Source organism: Coptis chinensis, chromosome 7 (genome assembly GCF_015680905.1).
Source record: "Coptis chinensis isolate HL-2020 chromosome 7, ASM1568090v1, whole genome shotgun sequence".
NCBI classification, from domain to species: Eukaryota; Viridiplantae; Streptophyta; class Magnoliopsida; order Ranunculales; family Ranunculaceae; genus Coptis; species Coptis chinensis.
Window position 1 is genome coordinate 5,982,707 of NC_141462.1, and position 9,090 is coordinate 5,991,796.

Below are 9,090 nucleotides of genomic sequence, written 5' to 3' on the forward strand. Positions count from 1 at the left end.
CTCAAGAATATTTGAACACAAAGTGAGCAGTGAAATACAGGTGGTGCGATAATGAAAGAGGTAAAAGTGAAATTACATGCGGTCAAGATAATAATGGAGGAAGGACCAGAGAGGCACGAGTTTGAACAAGTTTGGACCAGACGAGTAGAGGTAGTGGAGCACAAAAGCTTAAAATGCAAATGGAAGAAGCCAGCAGTAGGAAATTTCATTTTAAACACAGATGGGAGTGTAGATAGCTTGGAATTCGCCGTTTAATTCGCAAATTATTCACGTATTATAAGGATTCCTGTATAAAGCGAACAAGATGACGAATATTTGAAAGATGCGGTTTAATATACGAATTTCTTGGGCTGGCTTATTATTGCCGATTTATAAAGTCCGAATTATTGAAATTAAAAAAAAAAAAACAGGGCTTTTATTGTAAAAGTTGGAAACTGGAAATGGAAACACTCGTACTTTAATACTTGGAAAAACTCAACCGACTAAAAAAGTAAAGATTAAAGAACCCCTATAAATGTTTAGACTAAAGAATAAGAAAAGCATATGTTTAGTTCTTGAAGGCTTTAAGCCATAGCTAGAAAACATATTCCACCATTTTTTAGTTTTTGAAGCCATAGCCTTGAAGATCAAAACTCAAAAGCAATCTTGTTTATCAGGAATGGATGTGTTGGTTGTACGTTTTTAATTTTGTTTGTGTTAGTAATAGTAAGTAGAACAAAAATTTGACATTTGTATTATTTTTTCATGAATAAAATTGTAAAAATAAAAATAAAAATGTTATATACTTATATATCAAAGTTTTAAATGTAAAATATATAGTCGAATTTTAAAAGAATGCATTCGTATTATACCCGTTTAAAACATGTATATCGTATTTTTGTCGTTAGCATTTTATTAGACCAAATATTTAAAAGTATTATTGTTAAACATTTTGAATCTTAGGCGAATAATTTCCATATCGAACTTTTGTCGTCCACAAATTTACTAGCTATGGAGTGTACAAGGACTGAGAGGGTAATGAGGAGCAGTTATAAGAGATGAAGATGGGGTAGTGATGGCAGCAGCTCATGGGGTGTGGGACCATCATAATATAGCGCTGGTTGAATTACAACGCTTGGATCAAGGCATCAGGTTAGTATTGGGCTAGAATATTGGAAGAATAGAAGCCCAGACAGACTCAGAAAATGTGGTGGCATTCATAAAAAACAACAAGTACCCATGGAGAGCTAGGAAGCAGATCAAGAGCATACAAGATATGATAGAAGGAATTACTTTTTTCTCGATAGAACATATACATAGGGAAACAAACATGCTAGCAGATGCAATAGCTGCAAATTGTTCAAATATAAGTTATAATGAAATTGTAATTAGTTCATTAGCAGAAGATGTAATCAAAATAGCACATGATGATGCTATAGGGAGAAAGTATAAGAGGAAGTGTTGTAAACACAAACTTTTTATGATTAGTAATAGGGGTAGGGGGTCCCCGTTAACAACATCACTTGCCAATCAAAAAATAAAAAAATAAAAATAAAGTTTCTTAGATTATAAAATCAATTAGTGAAGCAACATACTAAAACAACATATTTCAAAAATTGATATATACATTGATAACTTCCAATTTACAATGTTTTCAAGATTTTGATTGCCAACAACTAGGCTTTCAAAGTATACAAGGAAGAATAAGAACATAATGAAAAACAATTTGAAATTTGAGATTCCTATCTTCATCACATTTTATGCGATTTTGTTCTTTTATGTGAATCACATAGCCTTTCATGACGGTAAAAACAACTTTGAGAGTTTTCTAGAGATGGAACAATTAAGCAGCCAACCCGGCGTAGAGGTAAACAACACGGCAAGAGCATTATCAACCGATGCCACTCCACACGAGAAGTGAGTTCACAAGAGTTGACTTCAGTTAGTCCAATGAAACTAGAAGTTCTTGTACAAGACTACGTACTTATGGCCAGATCAATAAATAATATAATACTCATGCACATAAGGAATACGAAAATAAAGTAGTTAAGTTATAGTAGACAACCTTGTCTTCGGTATGCCAAGATCCAATTTTTCCTGGTAATGCTAGCCCAACATGAGCGGAACCTGCAGGTATATCGTAGTTGTTGATGCACCTATACATAAGATAATCATACTCTTATAGGTTTCTTTTCTAAGTTAAGTACCACATGCAACAACTATGAAGTTTGTACCCAAACTCTCATATCACAACCACGTGCAAATAAGCTTCTTAATAGATATGCATAGTCTAAACTCAAATCCATTTACCAATCAGGTCACCACATAAATAAATGGTCTAAACTATCAACCTAACTACATTTGTGCAAGCTGTATAATACCCACTCTTACTAAATATAGTACAACCATTGCACCTCATAAAAGAAGTTAAGTTGTGTCTTGCTATAGTTGGCTTGACCAATGAAAACTATGGTACCATAAACAGTAGAGTTGAACCTAGTGAAAAACTAACAATAGAGTTGAACAAACAAGACATCCCTAGCATAATTGGAAGGGTCTGGACACAGTCAAGGAGGTGCTAGTTCAGTGCATCATCAAGCAAAGAGGACTAAATATGTACGAAGGCAAGTTTCGTGTACTGGATTATCTAACAAAAAAAGGGATAACCAAGTGTTCATTACAATATCAAATGCTTGAGTGCATTCTTTTATAGAATAAGAGTGTATTCTAGCTCATAACGAAAACCGGTGTAATCATGAACAAAGTTTCTATTCCATAGTAATGCTTGCAGTACTCACCTTTTTAGCTGAAAGTGAACAGGAGCCTAAGCGTAGTGTACGTGTGGGTAGACTATCAATGCAAGACTGAGAAACCCCCAAGCAATTGCAAATAAAACACAATGACAATTGTCTAGCAAATTACCAATAAGATCATATTGTGTGGAGAATGTGAAGGTTGGAACAGGTGCATCAAATTAAAGTGACCCATTTAAAGCTAAAAAACAAATAAGTATATATCCTCGAACAGAAAAGCATAGAAATCAACAAGAAGTTTAAATATAGACTTCTACCCAAAAAAAAGCTTGAATATAGACACTAAAATTACAAAACTAAATCAGATAATCAAAGAAAAAGAGAATCTCGCCAGATTTCGAGCCTTAAATTTGTTATATCTGCATTATGCTTGCACATAAGTGAACTACCTACGATGGTGTATTCACCAAACCAGCCAAACAAATAGCTTCAGATGTAGCTTCTCTTTCTAGCTGCATAAGCATTAAGCTAATCGATTAAAGTGCATCTTAAATGTGCATCATCTTGCAAATACTCAAAGCAACCCATGCAAGAGAGTAAGAGAGTTCATGAGAATAGTAACAAAAGAACCAAGACACATACATACTAGTAATCTACACAGACAAATGTTATCAAAAGAACCCCACTCTAACAGCACAATTGCTAGCAAACAATAATGAATATAAGTTCCACTAATCAAGTAGAGCCATATGCTACGAGATCTTTAGCATGAATAAACATCAACGACATGTAAAGATTGTTTACTATTAGTTTTCCACCGTCAAATAGCTAAAACTAACTAGTGGTTTTATTTCTAACTGAAGCTAGAAACCTGAAATTCCACAAAGTAAACAATAATTATTTTTTCTACATTTTTCAGTATACAAGGGAGTAAAGGAATGCACTGAATAACATTTGGAATTGGTGCAAAAGACATTATAAAGGAATAAAAGACACTTAAAGCATCTCCCATTAATATAAACAAACACCATTCTTAAAACAAATGAATTAGCTTGGTAATATATAACAGCCACATATATCTTAATCAACACTTAAGAATACAAAATTAGCATATGAAAACTTCCCAATATCCAAAAGAGTATCAAACAGTCGAGCACCTCCTAGCATGAAAAAGCACCTCCTAGCATTATCTACCTTATATACACATTTATCTAGTTCAAATCCTATGTGGAAAGCCACCTACTTAACGAGAATTTCTATATTTCCAGTTAAACTTATACATAGTAAAACTAAAACCCATGTCAAGCTTATTTACGCAATAAAATGTATACATGAACAAGGCATTACATAAAGTATGCATTGAAAATATTTATATGGAAGGTGCATTCGACCATACCTGAGAAGAACTAGAACCATGGGAGAACAGTGCGTTTGAACCTTGCTAGATTTCATCATTGCTACATTCTTTTGCATTTCTCCATAAAGCAACTTCAAATCCTGGGACCTCCCCCACAAGAGCTGATGTCATCTCCTTCTGCATTTTAAGTTGATTTGTTGCTAGAGCTGAAGCCTCAAGTTCTCTTCTACTAACTCCACTACCCAGGCCATGAAAGCGAGTATTGGTATAACGACCCAATAATTGTGCAACAAAATCATGATCCATATCCAACATAGTGCTTGAGGGATCACTGGCAGCAATTTCCTTTATACATACCTGTATAACAAATAAGAACATGTACATATAAAATCTCATGCAGTGCCCTTAATTGGAGTTGGTATGCATGTTAGGTCCTTATGAAGTGCATTGGATTGATAGGGCCTTGTGTACCAATGGTGCTAAAAATGATGATAGTATAAAACTTATTGTAGGTCAAGCGATTCACTTAATAGTAAATGCATGTGCAAATAACATCTTTAGATGCTCATAGCCTAGATCTAAAATAAAACCAAATAGCAACACTGAAAGGCATAAATGGTAAAAATGCAACCGGGAAGGTAAAAGTGCAACAGTTGAATGATATTACCATCTCAAAAGCAATTCTAGCTGAACCTTTTCTACCGGATCTCTATCGTGCTTTTGTAGCAACATGCTCAGATTCAATGGCAATAATTAGAAACGAACATGCAGATGAAAAGATTAAATACCATACATAACATGCTCATATTCAGTAGCAATAATTAGAAACGAGCATGCATAAAAGACTAAGTACCATGCATACATAACATGCTCTGATTCAGAGGGATGTGTCACAATCTAGCTAAAACCACATAACCAATTTTAACATTTCAACTTTCAATAACTCATGTGACATTCAAAAACAGTTTAGCATGTAACCTATATAACCCCATTAAAAAAAAATCAAATGGAATGCAAGCAATGAAATGTACCACTAAATTAACAAATGGAAGGGAAACATAAGAAGAAGAAATAAAGTATCATTTCTCCTTTATTTTCAGCAAAGGAAAACAGATGTGATCAAACGAGATTCCTTACAATTTTCTAACATCACTTCTATGACCCTTTTTGGAGGAGGTAATGTGGCAAGTGGAGCCAGAAAAAGCCACAAAAGAAGCACTTGGTTGTGAGCCTAAAAAAACACAGCTAACGTAAAATTTGTTAAATTTTGAGAAATAGGAACATACACTTCGACAATCAGTTCTACATTATTAAACTAGTATCAAATAGTAACAAACAAACACGTAACATTCTAGAAACAATAAAACCATGAATCTCTATGGAGAAGTAACATGTCGTTCCTACAAATTAAATTATCCTCGCATCTAAGGATTGACCGCGAAAACCACTAGTCCACTGGACACCATATATATTGTCGAAATAATTATACAATGAGCCCATTATTGAGTCGAAAAGATGAATTAGAAAACTACAAGTATGATTTAAATACATTTAAATGGGGCCAGTTATAACAAAGAACTTCAAGCAATGATATGAGGATATTCTTGTGGCTAGCAGACATGTGAAATGAGATGTGCCAACATTACAAGGCATGAGAGGCACATCTAAGGGTCACACTCACAGACACGAGGCATGCCTACGTATAATAAAATTTGACATTCAAAATGGTTACATGTATATTCTTGACTAAACACGTGTCTAATAAGACATACACGCCAAAATATGCTAAAAGCATGCATGAGAAGTGCAAGGGCATGCAAATGATGCAATACAGTAAAATGTTTGGCTCAGAGGAGTCTAAAGAGCAAATGCACTTATGTTTTTGGTTTTTTAGTCGACGGTGTAAGAATATAGTATATGCCGGAAACTAAAATAACTTCAAATTAAATTAAAAAAAAAATAACAATTACAGAATCCAAATATTAACTACTTAACTATCAACTCGGAAACAAAATCTACGAAAAACAGCAAACAAGTATTAACACAACAAGAATACAATCCAATGATCTATATAAAAAAAAAATCTCAAATCTAACCGTGGTTGACATATAAGAAAATGGAAAATGCCTCGAAGTGCGTGCATGACATAAGTTATGTGAGAAAAATGAATCTAAATTCATAGATAGTGTCAACCCGAATCAAAATATGACTAAACGGCATAAACAACAAGAATAGGAAGTTGAGCGAACAAGAATGGAAAGACCAACACTCCACCCCCAAACAAATTTTGAAAACATGGTTTAGAAAATTTGTTTAAACATGTGGGTCTTTTAAAGTCAGATTCCCGAGACTTGCTAGATTGGTTTAGAAAATTTGTTTAAACACGTGGGTCTTTTAAAGTCAGATTCCCGAGACTTGCTAGATTACAATTGTATATGGTTTAAACTTTTTCTATTTTTTAAGAATAAGTTTTAATATAAAGGAAAACAATAAAGCAATAAAGACATAATTCACACCATAGAGAAACATGACTCAAAAACTGAGAAAACATGCAAGAGTGGAAAACGTGAATTATAGTAAATGTGGACTTAGGATCTGGTACTTACAGCCACACACTCCAAAGGGAGGGCTCGGTTACCTGAATGGTGCACTTACTAAAATATAAGAGTGGAATGGAGTACACCGAAGAATAAAATGAGTCGTTTATAGGCAGATACTCGAGACTTTAACAAATATATATATATATATATATATATATATATATATATATATATATATATATATATATATATATATACCCTGCAGTTTACCATATATCAACAACCAAAATAGTCATGGATCTTGCCATAAATAATTATCACAGAAAACACATCCAAACACAATCAAGCACCATGATTTCCCATGACGTGGCATAATAGAATGAGAGTGAATACTGATAATTCTATAATCTAACCTAGCATGCAAAGTCTTCTTGTTTTTCCAACGAAAGGGTGGGCAAGTGAATGATTGTGAGAAAATGGATGGTTGTGGAAGAAATGGTGAATATGGATGAATTGTAGAAGTAAGAAATGGAAGAAATGAGAGAGTGGGTTTATCACAAAATTCATTGGTGGAGTGGGTTGGTATAATCACATAACTGAAAATGAAAGTATCAGGTGGCTCTGTAGGTAGTAATTTCATACTAGGAGTATTTAGAAATTCATTAAGCATAGGAGAAACAAGAGGGTCAAGTAAAAAAGTCAAGGGCCCTTTGAAAAGGTGGAGGGCGGGGAATCGAGGTGGGTGGTGTGCTAGGTAGTTCTTGAGAGAGTGGATCATCACAGGCTCTAAAAAACTCGTCGAATTCTTGATCTAGCTTGGTCGTATCCATATGATTATGGTATACCTCTGCATCTTTGAGAAAGTCATCAATCTCGTCAAATGAGTCAAAATTGTGATTTTCGTCCTCGTCCATAAGATGGGTATCAACTAGTGTAGGGACGAATACGACGGAGTTGGAGCTTCTGAAGGAAAGAAATTTGGGCATCTGATTATCAGGAAACGTGTTATCAAAATAATCCTGAGCTAAGCTCTCGATCATGCTAACCTCTCCATCGATAGTCATATCTAGGAACTTTTGCATTGTTTTAAAAACATTTACCACAACAAAAAGATGGCCAAAGGACAAAGACATCGAACCATCGCGGCAGTTTATGAGCGCGTTGGTAGTAGCGACTTCTGTGTCGAGGATAACTAAATCGCCTGGGTAATTAAAATTTTTAACTTTAACCAACACGTTTTCAACCACACCCTTAGGATACTTAATAGAATGATCAGCTAATTACAACGTCATTTTAGTTGGTTGCATATCTTGTAGACAGATTTGTTTATAGAGATAATAAGGGAGTAAGTTAACACTCGCCCCCAGGTCTAATAAAGCAATTGTCGTGTGAGTATCCCCTAAGGTGCATTGTACGGTAGGACGACCAGGGTCCTTGTACTTAACGATTCTATCATGTTCGGATAAAGTTGGAAACTGTTCAGTTAAAAAGGCGTATTTAGGAATATTTGTTTTACGCCTACCAGTGCACAACTCATTTAGAAACTTAGCATGTTGTGGTAACTTTTTAATAGCTTCAAGAAAAGGTAGGTTTATTGTTTGATTTTTAAAAACTTCCCTAATCTCATCAAAATTTGTATCCTTGTTTAACATGGCTAATCTCTGGGAAAACGGTGGTTTCTCTCTGATAAAAGATAAAATGATAAAAGTCTTACCTACGAAATAAAGCGATGAAACTCATAACGTAAGTAAAACTAAAACTAGATTATCAGCCTATATTTTATCAAAGAATTCTACTCTCAATCCTATGAGATATAGTGGAGTAGAGTGATTCGTTCCACTCCTAGTCCTTCCGCATGCTGTGTTTTCTAAGTATGAGTATCTTCTTAAAGTCTATGAGAGATTTACGAATGAGGCAACTAGACTACGATGCAACTACCCACAAAATGCAACTAGTCGGTTATCAAAATAACTAAGGGAATGCTACGTTGATTCAATGATAAGGAGTTAGAGGGGGATTGATTCCACCTTAACTCGACTTAATCCTATTAACGACAAATCATCGTAATCCGAATTGAATCGCAGAACAATTGGTTCTTCCTAATCCCTAATTACACATGGCATTTCTACCAATTAATAACTAGCATGTGAACGATCAAACCCATTCTCATGGTGAACTAACCGTTTCTAGAGTGGAAAGGAAATTACGACGAATCTACGATAAACGGAATCAAGCTTTCATCAAGGCTTCTCAACCCCCTCTAATGGAGGTTTAGCCGAGAATCATTACGCAATCATTTCCGATTAAATTTAAACTAAACATGATATAAAGAATTGAAATTTACTAAATTAAACAATAATGAAATCTAATTTAATAACTAAAATGAAATAAGGACAGGAATTGAAATTAGATCTAGAAATGGAAATGACAAAAATTGAAATTGATAAAAAAAAATACTACT